Source organism: Rana temporaria, unplaced genomic scaffold (assembly GCF_905171775.1).
Source record: "Rana temporaria unplaced genomic scaffold, aRanTem1.1, whole genome shotgun sequence".
Taxonomy (NCBI): domain Eukaryota; kingdom Metazoa; phylum Chordata; class Amphibia; order Anura; family Ranidae; genus Rana; species Rana temporaria.
This window is the reverse complement of record NW_024404531.1, coordinates 41,848-59,427: the sequence shown is the minus strand read 5'-3', so window position 1 is coordinate 59,427 and position 17,580 is coordinate 41,848. Positions and strand designations below refer to the sequence as shown.

General features: G+C 46.6%; 1 non-coding gene and 2 pseudogenes across 1 annotated transcript; all 3 read right to left on the bottom strand.

Annotated features, from left to right (window-relative positions):
* Window positions 1–3,316: 3,316 nt before the first annotated feature.
* Window positions 3,317–3,553, bottom strand: LOC120922145 (annotated as a pseudogene).
* A 6,038-nt stretch (window positions 3,554–9,591) lies between these two features.
* LOC120922153 lies at window positions 9,592–9,774 on the bottom strand. The gene has a single exon (XR_005745093.1). It is a non-coding gene; the product is annotated as a U2 spliceosomal RNA (small nuclear RNA).
* A 6,401-nt stretch (window positions 9,775–16,175) lies between these two features.
* LOC120922143 lies at window positions 16,176–16,410 on the bottom strand (annotated as a pseudogene).
* Between the last annotated feature and the right edge of the window lie 1,170 nt (window positions 16,411–17,580).

Below are 17,580 nucleotides of genomic sequence, written 5' to 3'. Positions count from 1 at the left end.
TACAAACTCATTATATATCTCTGGGTCTTGTAACAGAAAGTATTCAATTTCCAGGACGCCTTAACCAAAAGCCATTTGTTGATCCACCTCCACTCTACAGCTTAAGCCACATGGTCAGAAAAAGACACCTTATAACTCTGCATCTATGAATGTTCACATTTCCAGTCACCAGTATATAATCTATTCTTGATTTACCATGTCACTTATCAGAGAAGTAAGAAAGGCTTCTTCTTCACCTCCCACCTCCACCACACATCTTTCGACTTGAAATCAGTTACAATCTCATTTAGGTTTTTTGACGTCACATCCAATTTTTGTTCACCAATTCCTTCTCTATCTTTCACAAACCGAATTAAATTAAAGTCACCTGCCACAATTGTAGGGGTTCTCCCAACTAAATGTATTCTTAGTAAGTTCAATAATTCTTTTCTCTCATTTTTATCAGCATGAGCATATACGTTAAATAATCTAAATTTAGTCCCCATGATGTTCCATATGGCACAACAGCAGTCTCCCAGGTACAATACATTCATATGATAGTATTTTTATATCTCTATTTTTGCACAATACACCCACTCCTTCATTGCGGGACACACACAGTGGAGACCACACACAACTTCCAAACCCCCATTCTGATTGTTCAGGATCATATTCCACACAACATTCTTGAAGACAAACACATCCACATCAAGATTTTTTAGCTCGTCAAACACAGCCCTTCTCCTCCATGCTGAATTTATACTTCTTACATTAATAGTACTTATTGTAAGCACCATTATTAACCAAAAAAATATGTCAGCCATAATACTTTCTTAAAGAAAAACTACGGTCTTTGCTCTCTTGCATTGAAGTATCTCCTTACATCCATAGGAGAACCGGCAGAATCAGGAGCAAACTCCGATCCCCCGTGAGTGGGTATACTAGGTTCCCACTTTCTCCCCTCCTTCTTCACCTCTAAACCTTTTAGAGGACAACTCCTCATCTTCTCCAGATGATCGCACCACACCTTGACCACATGCAAGGCTTCCACTTTCTTCATCCATCTCCTCTTCATCCTCTTCTTCATATTCCTCATCTTCATCCTCTGCCTCGCTGGAAGATAGTCCCACTTAGAGGACCTGGTAAGGGGACTGAGGCTGCATCTGTATCACAGCTCCCCACCACTACATCCTGATCAGTTGTTGTACCTGTGTCCATTCCATCTTCTCCAGTTTGACCCATCACCTTGCTCAGTGTCCACGATAGGAGGGGCAGTACCACCAACAACCACTCCTTCTGCTGAAGTGGCTCTGTCGGCTTCCTGCTCCACTCTCGCTTCATCCACATCCTTGCAAGATTCAGAACTCACATTTTTTGGTTTTTCAGGCTTGCCAACAGGACCCACACTGTCACTAGATCCTGAACTAGCTCCCCCTTTTCCCTGCGATGTTGTAGCTTGCTCCTTTTGGCCACCCGCCTTATCTCTGTCATTCATCATGTCCGAAAAAGCATAAGCCTTTTTAACATTTACGTATGTCTCACATTGGCGCGCTAAGTGACCTGACTTTTGGCAAATGTCACACACCCTAGATGCCCGACATTGTGCTGCTTGATGCTCTCCTCCACAAAATCTGCATCTCATTCCGAGTTTACATTCAGCCTTAGTGTGGCCATACTTTAAACAGTTCCTACAGTACATGGGTTGACCAGAGTAGAACAGGAACCCTCTTTCTCCTCCTACTGTAAATACAGCGGAGGTCTCTTTACACCTCCAATGCAGCTGGGATCATCTTTAAGACGTCCTACAAACCGGTATTTACAGACCAAATCCCATACTTGTTTTTCACTTTTTCTCCTCCTCTTAGTTCATCACAATATGTGAGTAAAAAAGCTCTTACCAAAGAGATGTCCGCAAACGGATTATAAAGATGTACCGTTATTACTTTCTCTTCCTTCTGAAACATTGGAAACGACTTAAACTTCTTCACCACTTTATCTTCACTTCTTGCTCTCAATCCTTCGTACACATTCCAGCAAACCTCAGAGGAAGTGAAAGTAACATCATAAATGCCTTGAGAAGGGAAATCCTGAAGACACAATATCTCGCTCACCTCTATATTAAGAGTCTCCTTCAACAGATCCACGACAACCTCATGAAGAGTCACTTCAGCTCCATCTTTTACTCTCAAACGAACTGTATCCCGTAGCCCGTAGTTGGCCATTCTGCCCACGGCAGGAAGACGATTTCTCCGATCCCGGAGCCCGGAGGACCCGGACTCCGAATATGCAAAATAGGAACGCCCTTAAAGTTCAGATCCGAATCCGCATTCAAATCCAGCCGATCTCCACTCGTACACACTAGACAGCGACCTACCCAATAGCAGCAAAAAATGCAACCCTAGGGAAGCATCTTAAGGCCGAGTAGGTCTGGTGCCAGATGTTACCTAATGGCTCAGACACAAGATCTTCGCCAAAAGGCCGAGAAGCGATAACCCAATTATTCTCTGTTCCGAGCGAGCGGCTTTCTGGCCCCACCGGAGGGCTCGCTGAGAGTTGCCCGTTTGCCTGTACCCGGCAAGCGCCCTTCCCCCCAGTCTAGGCTGTCCGGAGGTGTGAATCTTCAGCCAGACGGGTGTCGCTGGTCTACAGGCCTGAACCCCTGTCTACTGGACAATCCACCCTTTTCTGACACCTGCCCAACACTGCTGGAGCCCAGTCATGACCCTCAGTCATCCCAAAATAAGAATTGCACACGTTCAGGTGCTTCTCGTTGCTCCTCGTTCACGTTCAACAAGGAAAATCATTTGCATGGGCCGGCCTCCTAGTTAGCATAACGTGGACTTAGTTAACATAACGTGGAAGAAAATCGAGGGCCACTAGAGGGAGTCAAAGACTAAGGGATCCTCGGGATAAAAATAAAAAAAACCCTTGCCACAGCTGACTTTTCTAGCTAGCTGCTGCATGCAGCAAGGCACACAGCAATGGAGCAAATTCAGCCCCCTTGTTTGTCAGCAGAGTAGTCACTGCTTATCGAAGGCTTCATTTTGGGCCTTAGGACAGAGAGAGCGAGGAGTAGAACACTAGCTGACTTGTCGAAAATTGGATGCCCTGACTAAATCTAGGTGTTGCTGTACAGGTAACTTGATAAAGTAGTGGCATTTGGCAAGAAAGTGACAAGAAGCAATGAAGACAAAGACACAAGGGTTAAATGCCAGTTTATTGGAGCACGGAACCGAGTTTAAGCAAGAAACATTGTCAGCAGCAAGCAACAAGAACACACAAGACAAACAAGTTGGATGATGTTCCAGTTAAATCTATTTTTTGACACTGCGTAAGAGAGGGGTGCACCGGTCCTGGAGGTACTGCAATACCAGGTCGATGCGTGGAGTGGACAGAGCAAGCTCTTCTTCCATCTCCCTGTTCTAAAAATCCATTTAATATATGGTCCCCAGATAGGGGACGTATCAGATATTAAACTGATAAGAACAGATTTTTTTTTTTTTTTTTTTTTATTTCCTTTCCCTTCAGCATGAATCGCATACTCAAGACTTCTTCAAGAAAACTTTCAAAAGATCAGGCAGCGTTCATATCATCATTCGGGTAAGTATCTTTATAAAACCGTAGCAGCTTAAAAGAACAACATTAAACACAAACAATAAAAACATTTCCCACCCCCTCCCATCACCTCATCACAACCTCCACCTCCCAAAATTCCAAAAAACATTCGCCTCCTCCACTCCCAACTTTTTCCGGTCATACAGCAAAACACAGTACAACTTGCTTAGCACCCAATTCTCACATTCTTCTTCAGACACCACAAAACTTCCTTTCCTGTATCCACATCTCGCCTCCCAGATCACTTCTTTCACAATTGCAGACAGAATCCACCCTCTCCTCCTCACATCAGATGCACCACCAACCAAACCATATAAACATAACTCTGGTGTAATGTCCTTCACTTCCAAAACATTTTTCACAAACCCCACCAACCTACCCCATACATTTTTCACAAAAACACATTCGAAAAAGACGTGCCTTACAGTTTCCATGCTTCCACATCCTTCCCTTACACATCTTTCATTTCTAACCAGATCTCTGGCTTTCAGGAACACCATTGTTAGCAGACATTCATGAAAGGACATCCAAACCACTTCTTTTTGTTTGTTAGTCACCCCTTCCGTCTTTAGGTTTTCCCAACACATTTCTGCTTGTCTTGTCCTAAGGTCGGCAATATTTGTCACCACCTCCTCCTTCCTTAACCACCTACTCAAAAGGGCTTTATTCATTGCACCCTCCCCCAGATCTCTTAGGCCATGCTCGTCATACCACTTCTTGAGTTTAACGTAGTAGGGAGGGGACACCAGGGCCACAGGTCGCGTCAAGTCCCGGACCCCCCAACCCCATCCCACCACCGACCATCCCATCAAATATCTCATAAAGTACATCGCCCTTCCTCCACCTGAAAAAACTTTAAAATGCAGCAACCAGGAGTGCATCCCCAAAAACATTTCCACATTTGGGAAATTCTGTCCTCCAAACCTCTCCTCCTTCATTATTGTCACTCTGGATAGTCTCTCCATTTTGGATCCCCAGAAAAAAATAAACAATAACCTGGTAAATTTCTGCATCCATCTTTTGTTGAAAGAAAAAATCAGTCCAAAATAAAGCAGCAAAGGGAGACAAACTGCTTTTGCAATCAGGGTTTTTCCTGTCAGTGTAAGCCGCCGCAACTTCCATAACTCCACCTTTTTGGATAATTTCTTTTGACAGTTCTCTGCATTGATCTGGTTTTGCAGGTTCCTCTCGAAATGAATCCCAAGCACATTGATGGTGCCTACTTTCCTTATCTTGCTTGCTGCAAAGTCCTGCAATCCACTGAGCATGCAAAAAGCACTCTTCTCCCAATTAACCCGCATCCCAGCCATACTCCCAAACAACTGTAATTGCAATTCCACCCTTGCCAGATCCCTTTGGGACTTGCACAGAAAAACAGCGTCATCCATATAGCACAACGATTTCAATTTTTCCCCCCCTCCACCCGGGACAAAAAATCCTTCAAAGGCTTTATCTTGCTGTACGTGCTGCAATAGGGGTTCCATCACACAGATAAAGAGTAGGGGGGACAGAGGGCATCCCTGTCTTACCCCAGATTTCACTTCAAAAGGTTCCGCCAAAAACCCATTGACCAGAATCTTGCTTCTCACTGAAGTATACAGGCATTTTATCATCCCCACAAAATCTGCAGGAAAACCAAACTTTTTCAATACCTGGAACATGAATTGATGGGATACTCTGTCATAAGCTTTCTCAAGGTCAATTCCTGCGACAGCCAGCGGCAAATTGTTGTTCTGTGCATAGAAGGCCAGATCTCTAAGGAGCACCAGATTGCTAGCAATCCTCCTCCCCGGGACAGCACACGTCTGCCAACTTCCTATAATCCCGCCAACCACCTCCTTCATCCTATCGGCTAAAATTTTAGCAAAAGACTTGTAGTCCACATTAAGGAGTGTGATTGGGCGCCAGTTCTTGACCTCCCTCTCATCCCCCTTTTTATAAAGCAACACGATGACCCCCTCTTTCATCGAGGCCGACAGTCTCTTCTCCGCCATACAACACCTCATCACTTCTAAGAAATGCACTTTGAGGATTGCCCAAAATTTTATATAAAACTCCACTGGAATTCCATCCCCTCCTGGAGTTTTGTTCTTGGCCATCTTCTTCAAAGTCTTCAAGACCTCTTCCTCTCCTACCTCTTCTGCCAGGAAGGCGCCTTCCTCCTCCCTCAACACCCCTGGCAGCACATCACAATACTCCTCTACTTCCTCTATTGCAGCAATGTCTTCTTCTCCATATAAATCAGCGTAAAAGCTCCTTATCACGTCTCTCATTCTTTTCCCTCTTACTTCCTCTGGTCCATCCATCATTGTCTTCATTACCTTCTTTGGGCTAAAGGCTTTCTTGAAGAAAAAGCGCGAGCACTTCTCGTCTTCCTCCATTGTCTGACTTTTGCTCGAAAAACGATTCCTTTTCCTTTTTCCTTGATCATCTTCCTCCTCTCCTCCTGCGCTTCCTTCAATTCTTCTTCCACCTCCATTCCCAACCTCTTACACTGATACAGGAAATGTATTCTCTCCAACAACCTCCTCCCTGCCTCCCTTCTTTCTCTTGCTTTTTCCGCCCCCACCTTCTTATAAAAGGAAGCTACTTGATTTTTAAGCCAGTCCCACCACACCAACAGGTCCTCAAAACCCTCTTTTCTTTTTTCCAGGGTCTGGAAGTAAGAGGCAAAACGCCCAGAAGTCTCCTCATCCTCCAAAAGCAGGCCATTCAATTTCCATGTACCTCTCCCCACCTCCACTTCCACCTCCAACTTAAACGAACAAAAAATCAAGGAATGGTCGGAAAAAAGGACAGGGGATACGTTATAGGATTCACCCTTCAAAAACTGGGACAAGAAAATAAAATCAATACGAGACCTCACCGTCCCTCTGTCAGAAAGGTAAGTAAAGGACGTATTCCTCCCCTCCACCTCCACCGCCACGTCATGCATGTGAAAGTCATTAACCATGTCATTTAGGAGCCTGGATGTAACGTCCATCCCACCATCACCACCAGTCCCCTGACGGTCTTCATTCCTTCTCACACAGTTAAAGTCGCCCACCAGGACTGTGGGAACCCTCCCTGGTAAGTATACCTTCAAAGTTTTAAAAAAACTCACTCTCTCCTTTTTCACAGCTGGAGCATAGCAATTTATCACTCTCACTTGCTGGCCCAAAAAATCGAGAGTCACCACCTGTAGCCTTCCGGGGACCAACACCTCATGCGCCACAATTTTTATATTTGGGTTTTTAACCACCAATCCAACCCCCTCACTTCGAGATTCACATGCATGCGCCCACACGGAAGGGCCCCATGACCAATCGGCTGAAGGATCACTCATTATCCCACATTCTTGTAAACACAAGACATCCACATTATAATTTTTGATTTCCTCAAACACCGCCACCCTCCTAACTTTTGCAGAAATGCTCCTCACATTAACAGACCCTACTACCAGAGCCATCATAAAGAAAATGAAAGACATAGCCATAGTCATGATCTTAAAAATCCATCCCTGCCTCATTTGCTTCAGACTTCAATCTCCTCCGGGGAACCGGAGAGCTGGCGGACTCCTCAGAATCCCCATTTCCAGACACCACTCCTGCACCCTCCACCCCACCAGTCCGAGGCAAATCCGCCCTGGCCCTCTTACTGGCAGAAGTGTCCGGCAACTCAGGAGCATCAAGCGACTCCTCCATCCTCTGACCACACTCGATGCTACCGTCACTGTCAATAACACCTCCATCCTCCGAGTCGCTGTCCGATACGCTACCGAACAATGTTGATGCTGACATGCGACGCTTCACTACGCCGGACGCAGAACCTTCCTGATTCACCTCTTCTTTTCCAGGAGGGGCAACATCACCTCCAGAGCCATCCACCTCCTCTCCACCTGTTCCACCAGAAGGATCCAAATCTCCACCGGTACCCTCTCCACCTGGCATGGCATCAGCGGCACTAGAGCTGGCACCGCCCTCAGCAGACGCCGAGGCCGTACCACCTGCTCCCGCTGCATCACCTGCCTGCCCATCGGGTGTAGCTTCATTGGCCGGGTGTTCCGGCGGGTGACTCGAAGGGCCCGTACCAGCAGCGCCCCCCCCCCCCCCCCCCTTTGCACCCCCTTGCGGCCTCTGCCTAGGTACTCTCTGCTCCTTCGGCAGCATAGTAGACTGCGACTCTCTCCTGGCTGTCTCATATACCCCACATTGCTTCGCCATATGTCCAGACTGCTTACAAATGTCACATACTCTTCCTGCTTTACAATTCCGCGCCTCATGGCCTCCTTTTCCACAAAACCGGCACTTCAATTCCTGGTCACATTCACTGCTGACATGCCCATACATCATACATTTCCTGCAATACCTGGGCTGGCCGGGGTAAAACAGGAAACCTCTTTCTCCTCCAATTGAAAAGACTGCAGGGGGTCTCTTAACCCCCCCCAAACAACTAGGGTCAGACTTGAAAGTTCCAAAGAACCTGTACTTTCCGGACCAGATCTTAAAATTATTAAAGACCATGTCTCCTCCTGTCAGATTATCACAATAGTTGCCTAGGAAAGCTCTTACCAGATTGACATCCGCGAACGGGTTATACAGATGGACAGTTATTACCTTTTCTTCCTCCATAAACAAAGGCTGTACTCCAAACTTCCTCCCGACGTCACTTTCCTCCACCGACTTGAAGCTCTCATAGGTGTTCCAGGCAACCTCAGTGGAAGAGAAGGTCACATCATAAAGACCCTGGTTCGGGAAATCTTGCAAACAAAATATCTCTCTTACCGCTAGGCCCAATGCACCCGTCAGGAGATCAACCACCACGGTCCTCAAGGTCACGTCTTTCTCGAATCCTGGCTTTACCAGGAAACGAAGCGAATCCCGCATTCCTCGGATCGCCATTCTGAAAAGAGCCTGAAGATTCGCTCGCCCACTTAGGGGGCCCCACAAGGGGAACCCCCTGGCTCCGCCAACCGTCCGACTACGCCTTGGATAAGGCGATCGCTTCCCGTTGCCCGGGGACTAAGCCTAAGGCCAATAGCAGCAAGGGGGGGCCCCTCCGAAGAGGAACGATCCCCCCAAGGCCGACCGTCGGGTACCCCGGGCACCTTCTGACTACTCACAAATGCAGCAGAACTACACTTGATCGTAGCCAAAAGGCCGAGAAGCGATAACCCAATTATTCTCTGTTCCGAGCGAGCGGCTTTCTGGCCCCACCGGAGGGCTCGCTGAGAGTTGCCCGTTTGCCTGTACCCGGCAAGCGCCCTTCCCCCCAGTCTAGGCTGTCCGGAGGTGTGAATCTTCAGCCAGACGGGTGTCGCTGGTCTACAGGCCTGACCCCCTGTCTACTGGACAATCCACCCCTTTCTGACACCTGCCCAACACTGCTGGAGCCCAGTCATGACCCTCAGTCATCCCAAAATAAGAATTGCACACGTTCAGGTGCTTCTCGTTGCTCCTCGTTCACGTTCAACAAGGAAAATCATTTGCATGGGCCGGCCTCCTAGTTAGCATAACGTGGACTTAGTTAACATAACGTGGAAGAAAATCGAGGGCCACTAGAGGGAGTCAAAGACTAAGGGATCCTCGGGATAAAAATAAAAAAAACCCTTGCCACAGCTGACTTTTCTAGCTAGCTGCTGCATGCAGCAAGGCACACAGCAATGGAGCAAATTCAGCCCCCTTGTTTGTCAGCAGAGTAGTCACTGCTTATCGAAGGCTTCATTTTGGGCCTTAGGACAGAGAGAGCGAGGAGTAGAACACTAGCTGACTTGTCGAAAATTGGATGCCCTGACTAAATCTAGGTGTTGCTGTACAGGTAACTTGATAAAGTAGTGGCATTTGGCAAGAAAGTGACAAGAAGCAATGAAGACAAAGACACAAGGGTTAAATGCCAGTTTATTGGAGCACGGAACCGAGTTTAAGCAAGAAACATTGTCAGCAGCAAGCAACAAGAACACACAAAACAAACAAGTTGGATGATGTTCCAGTTAAATCTATTTTTTGACACTGCGTAAGAGAGGGGTGCACCGGTCCTGGAGGTACTGCAATACCAGGTCGATGCGTGGAGTGGACAGAGCAAGCTCTTCTTCCATCTCCCTGTTCTAAAAATCCATTTAATATATGGTCCCCAGATAGGGGACGTATCAGATATTAAACTGATAAGAACAGATTTTTTTTTTAATTCTTTTATTTAAAATTTCACAAGTAAAATACAAAGTAACATTTGACAAAATATGTACAAAAATAAGATCTTATAACATTTGTACAAAAAATAAAATACAAGAAATAACAAAACGGTTTACAATAAGGTACAGAAAAATAAAATACAAAGAATACAAAAAGGTTTACAATATTTACATAAAAACACCCACATCCCTCCCACAAAACCCTCCCACAAAACCCTCCCACAAAACCCTCCCACAAAACCCTCCCACAAAACCCCAATGGTACATAGCAAAATAACAAGAAATATATAACGACAAAAAAAATATAGCAACAAAAAATATATAACAACAAAATACAAGAATACAGCAAATAAAGTTCACAAGAAAAATATTGTACAAAGGAACCCCTTCCACCCATCAATTAGCACAAACTACCCCTACAATATACTATCCCTCAACCCTATCCCTACACAAACAAAAAACACTCCTGTACACTTTCTCCACACTGTCCCTTCACCACCACCTGCACTCACCCTGAAAGACAAAAACAAAAAGGTTAATTTATCACAAATAAGAACATCATCAAACATAATCCCAAAAAACATACTATACACACCATTGTTTCCACACATCTATTTTCCACAACCTCCGTGCATCACCCTCACCCAATTTCTTAAAATCATAATATGCATAGTTAAAAATCCTTCCTCGGACCATGGCCACACACTCCCTCACTTTAACAATCTCCTGTCTAAAAATAAAAATATTACGCACATCCCACAAACATTCCTTAACACAATTAACCACTATCCACAGCAATCTCTCCTCATTCCTCGGCAAATCACACAAACCATACAACACCATCTCATACGTTAAAACATCCACACCAGTCAATCCCTTCACCATCTTTTCCATCCTACTCCATATTTTCCTAGCATACCGACACTCCCAAAACACATGTATCACTCTCTCAATCCCCCCACACCCACTCCTCGGACACACCTCACTATCAATCAACCTTCTCCTTCTCTGAAATTCCCTAGTAGGCAGACACCCATGCACCCCCATCCATGCAATGTCTTTCTGCCTATTGTCCAAACCCTTACAACACACATTCTTCCAGACTTTCTTACATTCAGCAACTCTCAAACCACCTATTCCTTCCACTTCCTCCCTCTCTTTCAACAACTGCACAATCTTCTTACTCTCACACCATTTATCCCGCGTCACATCTCGCAACTCATACCTCCTCATACACCTATCAATCCTCACATAAAACCAAGGCGCCACAAAACATACAGGCTTCCTCAGATCAACCTCACACAACTTACATTTCCGCAACACACTGCCACCAGCATACCTCACCATACATCCTGCAATACTCTCTTTCTCACTTAATCTCACACACATACTTACATACTTCACCACCAGAAACTTCTCAATACTCACCATACCCTTCCCACCATTCATTGCACCTTTCATCACTTTCTCTCTCTTCAACTTCTCCATCCGCGACGACCAAAGAAACATAAAACACACTCTCACAATCTGCTTCATCACTCTGTCAGGCGCCGGAAACACACAATACAAAAATAACAAAATAGGAATCACAACCGCTTTCACAACCAACACTTTCCCTTCCATCGATAAAGTCCTTAGAGACCAAAAATCCACTTTCTTCTTCACTCTCGCCAACACATCCTGCCAACTCTCTCTCCCATACAAATCTCCATCAAACTTAACCCCCAAAATCCTCAATCCTCCAACACAAAACTTCCAACCACATTGTTCAACCGTTCCCCACACTCCAAACAACTTGCACTCACTCTTCCCCATATTCACACAAAACCCACTCGCCATACAAAAAATATCAATCAACAATTTCACCCTTCTTAACCCTATCATATCCTTGCAAACCACAGTAACATCATCCATATATCCAATCACCTTCAGAACCCTGCCACCACTCCCAGGAACCTCCACTCCCCTCACACACTTATCTTTCGCCAACATCCTCAACAATGGCTCAATTACACAAACAAACAAAACAGGCGACAACGGGCATCCCTGTCTCACTCCAGACCCAATGTCTATATCATTCGTCAACCACCCATTCACCAACACCTTACTTACCATACCTCTGTACAAACACTTAATCCAACCAATCAAAACCTCAGGTATCCCCATCCTCCTCAACACTTTGAACATAAAATCATGCGACACTCTATCAAACGCTTTCTCAAAATCCACAGCCAACACAGCCACCTCCTGCTTCCTCTCCTTACATAACCACAACACATCCCTCAGACTCACCAAACTTTCAGCAATCGACCTCCCAGGCACCGCACACACTTGCTCCTCTCCCACCAATTTCTCCACCACCGCACGCAACCTATTCGCCAACACTTTCGCCACCAACTTATAGTCCACATTCAACAATGATATAGGCCTCCAATTTTTCAACTCACGCTTATCACCTTTCTTGTACAACAAAACAATCACACTCTTCAGCATAGACTCAGGCATCCTCCCAACTTCCAGAACTTTCATCACCATCTCATACACACAATCCCCAATCACATCCCAAAACGCGCAATAAAACTCAACAGGCAAACCATCACTACCAGGCGTCTTCCCTTTCTTCATGCTTCCAAAACATTCATCAAGTTCACCCTTACTCACTTTCTCCCCTAACATACTCTTATCATCCAAATCCAAACACATCTCCACCTGCTTCAACACATCCTTCTCAACTCTCGCATCCCTCTTCTTTTCCTTATACAAACCTGCATAAAACTTGCACACTTCTTCCCCCACTCTCTCCTTCCCATTCACTTCCAGTCCATTCTCATCCAACACACTTGACAGCTCCACCTTCCCACCATACACCTTCTTAAAGAAAAACCGCGTGCACTTCTCATCCTTCTCTTTCACCACCATCCTCGCTTGCGACATAATCTCTCTCCCCTTCCGTTCCATAAACACTCTCAACTTTCTCCTTGCTTCCACTAAATCACACCCCACATCCTCTCCACATTCTCTCAGCTCTTCCAAATATTCCAACCTCTTCAGCCACCATTCATACACCTCACGCTCCTTCCTCGCAATCTCACACCCCTTTCTTACAAAAAATCTCTTAGTCTGCTCTTTCACCCATTCCCACCACTCAATCACACTTAAAAAATCATTCCTTCTCCTCTTCAGTCTTCCAAAAAACACCCCATACTCTCTTTTCACATTCTCATCTTCCAATAACTCCACATTCAACTTCCACACACCTTTACCATACATTACCTCCGGATCCATACTCACAACACATTCGATCCTACCATGGTCCGAGAAAGGCTCCCGTCGCACAGTAAAATGATCCACCTGTAAATTTTTAGAAATAAAACAAAAATCAATTCGTGACTTAACATTACCCCGATCACTAAAATACGTAAAACCACCATCTTCACCCACATCCCTTAATCCAAACAAACGTAAAACCTCCCCTAACTCCTTCCCAGATTTATCAACGTCCCCACCACCACCCCCACACCTATCCCCACTCCGTAAAATACAATTAAAATCACCACACACAATAACAGGATCCCTCCCCCCTAAAAAAAACTCCATCTTCTCCCACAGGTCCAGCCTTCCCTTCTTGTCCACCGGTGCATACACGCAAAAAAGTTTAAAACAAATACCCCCATATTGTAAAAACACACACAAACATCTTCCCACTTCCACCTCCACCTTCCTCAAAACCTTAATATTTTTATTTTTTAAAAAAATCCCCACTCCCGTATTTCTGCTTCGGCCCAAGGACCACACCGCATCCCCAAGGGTCCAATTAGCGGTGTGGGGGGCTTCCCTCAAATTGCAGTCCTGCAGGCAGTAGATATCCGCAGCATATCCGGCCAAGATTTTAAAAATAGCTGCCCGCCTGCAGGTCGTCCCAATACTTCTGCAATTGAGGGAAGACACCCGTAAGGCCATAGAAAATCAGGAAGGGGTCATATCCCTGTCATTTCTTTTTCTTCTTTTGTTTTCCCGGGTTACCCTTCGCCCTCGTCCGCAAACCTACTCCGGATCCGGTACTTACCCCACCGGCCTTCTTCTCAGCCTTCTCCTCTTGATCGGCCCTGCAGTACCCCATCACCTCCTGCAGGCTGGACACCTGACCAGTGGTCACATAAGATGGGGAGTGTGACGAGTCCGAGTCGACCACTGCTTCAGATGACCCGGGGTCCGGGGAGTCTGGAAAAGAGCCAATGTCCTGGGAGGAAGTAGGGGCCTCTGCGCCCTCCATCTTCCTTTTCAAGGAAGGCTTCCCTACTTCCATCCCTTCCACCTCCGAGCCCTCCGACTCCATACCGCTCTCCTCCACCTCCCCCTCGGCCGCGAGGTGCTCGGGGACACTCCTCTCGGGAAGAGAAGAGGTCCCCTCCTCCCCCACGGCGTCCAGAGGGGAGAGGCCCGGCTCACCCTCCATCGGTGGGCAGGCATCGGCCCGCACCACCACTTCCTCGGGTAGCACGGGGGCCTGATCTTGGGAGACCACGGCGGTAGCCGGAGGACCACCTCTGGCCACATCTGCGTAGGACAGCACCCTCCTGCCCACAACCGTCTCAGGAGCCTCCACCGCCCTAATTTCCGCCACCACGGTTGTGGGCTCAGTTGTTCTTGATACCTTGGGGCACTGCCTAGCCAGGTGGGTTCGGCTCCCACAGATGTGGCAGCTCTTCCCCTCTGGACACTGGCTCGCCCCGTGACCCTGCTTGAAGCAGTTACGGCAGGTCAACCCGGCCTCACACTGGTCCTTCGTGTGTCCAAATGCAAAGCATTGCCTGCAGAAAAGCGGCTGGCCAGGGTACCACAAGTAGCCGCGATTACTCCCGATGGAGAAGGACTGAGGGGGGTGCCGGACGCCAAAGATGCCCTCTTTATCCGCCTTCAAGGTAACCCAGAATCTCCGCTGCCCGTTAAAGGTACCGAGAACGTTTTTCAGTTTCACGCCCGCAGAAACTGACTCGCAGTACCTAAGTAAAAAGGCAGCGATCTCCCCATCACGTACAAAGGGATTGTACATATGCACAGTGATGGGGAGCCGCTCTTTCGTCTCACTCGACAGGAACACGATCCCTTCCAGCTTTTCATGGCCCTCCTTCTCTTGTGACCGAAGCAGACATGTGTGCAGATCTTCCTTCTTCCAGAAAGTAACGTCATACATTCCGGTGGTGGGGAAACACTGCATGCAAAAAATCGATTCTCTCGGCATCCCAAGCAAGTCCTCAATCAACTCCTTCTGAATGAAGTGCAACCCAACAACGCTACGTCTCAGCTCGGCCACGGCCAGCCTTACAGTGTTGGGAGCGCTCGGAGGCCCAACCATCACGCCCACCAAACCCACAGCCACCACAAGGATGGTAGGGAGAGGCGATCACGACTCGTTCACTCCCGGTGGCGTCCCCCCCAATAGCAGCATGGGGTGTACCAATTAAGGAAACACCCCAAGGCCGAGAGGGACTGGCACCGGTCGTTACCTTAAGGCCAAGACCAAGGTAGAAACTACACTTGATCCTAGCCAAAAGGCCGAGAAGCGATAACCCAATTATTCTCTGTTCCGAGCGAGCGGCTTTCTGGCCCCACCGGAGGGCTCGCTGAGAGTTGCCCGTTTGCCTGTACCCGGCAAGCGCCCTTCCCCCCAGTCTAGGCTGTCCGGAGGTGTGAATCTTCAGCCAGACGGGTGTCGCTGGTCTACAGGCCTGACCCCCTGTCTACTGGACAATCCACCCTTTTCTGACACCTGCCCAACACTGCTGGAGCCCAGTCATGACCCTCAGTCATCCCAAAATAAGAATTGCACACGTTCAGGTGCTTGTCGTTGCTCCTCGTTCACGTTCAACAAGGAAAATCATTTGCATGGGCCGGCCTCCTAGTTAGCATAACGTGGACTTAGTTAACATAACGTGGAAGAAAATCGAGGGCCACTAGAGGGAGTCAAAGACTAAGGGATCCTCGGGATAAAAATAAAAAAAACCCTTGCCACAGCTGACTTTTCTAGCTAGCTGCTGCATGCAGCAAGGCACACAGCAATGGAGCAAATTCAGCCCCCTTGTTTGTCAGCAGAGTAGTCACTGCTTATCGAAGGCTTCATTTTGGGCCTTAGGACAGAGAGAGCGAGGAGTAGAACACTAGCTGACTTGTCGAAAATTGGATGCCCTGACTAAATCTAGGTGTTGCTGTACAGGTAACTTGATAAAGTAGTGGCATTTGGCAAGAAAGTGACAAGAAGCAATGAAGACAAAGACACAAGGGTTAAATGCCAGTTTATTGGAGCACGGAACCGAGTTTAAGCAAGAAACATTGTCAGCAGCAAGCAACAAGAACACACAAGACAAACAAGTTGGATGATGTTCCAGTTAAATCTATTTTTTGACACTGCGTAAGAGAGGGGTGCACCGGTCCTGGAGGTACTGCAATACCAGGTCGATGCGTGGAGTGGACAGAGCAAGCTCTTCTTCCATCTCCCTGTTCTAAAAATCCATTTAATATATGGTCCCCAGATAGGGGACGTATCAGATATTAAACTGATAAGAACAGATTTTTTTTTTTTTTTTTTTTTTTCCTTTCCCTTCAGCATGAATCGCATACTCAAGACTTCTTCAAGAAAACTTTCAAAAGATCAGGCAGCGTTCATATCATCATTCGGGTAAGTATCTTTATAAAACCGTAGCAGCTTAAAAGAACAACATTAAACACAAACAATAAAAACATTTCCCACCCCCTCCCATCACCTCATCACAACCTCCACCTCCCAAAATTCCAAAAAACATTCGCCTCCTCCACTCCCAACTTTTTCCGGTCATACAGCAAAACACAGTACAACTTGCTTAGCACCCAATTCTCACATTCTTCTTCAGACACCACAAAACTTCCTTTCCTGTATCCACATCTCGCCTCCCAGATCACTTCTTTCACAATTGCAGACAGAATCCACCCTCTCCTCCTCACATCAGATGCACCACCAACCAAACCATATAAACATAACTCTGGTGTAATGTCCTTCACTTCCAAAACATTTTTCACAAACCCCACCAACCTACCCCATACATTTTTCACAAAAACACATTCGAAAAAGACGTGCCTTACAGTTTCCATGCTTCCACATCCTTCCCTTACACATCTTTCATTTCTAACCAGATCTCTGGCTTTCAGGAACACCATTGTTAGCAGACATTCATGAAAGGACATCCAAACCACTTCTTTTTGTTTGTTAGTCACCCCTTCCGTCTTTAGGTTTTCCCAACACATTTCTGCTTGTCTTGTCCTAAGGTCGGCAATATTTGTCACCACCTCCTCCTTCCTTAACCACCTACTCAAAAGGGCTTTATTCATTGCACCCTCCCCCAGATCTCTTAGGCCATGCTCGTCATACCACTTCTTGAGTTTAACGTAGTAGGGAGGGGACACCAGGGCCACAGGTCGCGTCAAGTCCCGGACCCCCCAACCCCATCCCACCACCGACCATCCCATCAAATATCTCATAAAGTACATCGCCCTTCCTCCACCTGAAAAAACTTTAAAATGCAGCAACCAGGAGTGCATCCCCAAAAACATTTCCACATTTGGGAAATTCTGTCCTCCAAACCTCTCCTCCTTCATTATTGTCACTCTGGATAGTCTCTCCATTTTGGATCCCCAGAAAAAAATAAACAATAACCTGGTAAATTTCTGCATCCATCTTTTGTTGAAAGAAAAAATCAGTCCAAAATAAAGCAGCAAAGGGAGACAAACTGCTTTTGCAATCAGGGTTTTTCCTGTCAGTGTAAGCCGCCGCAACTTCCATAACTCCA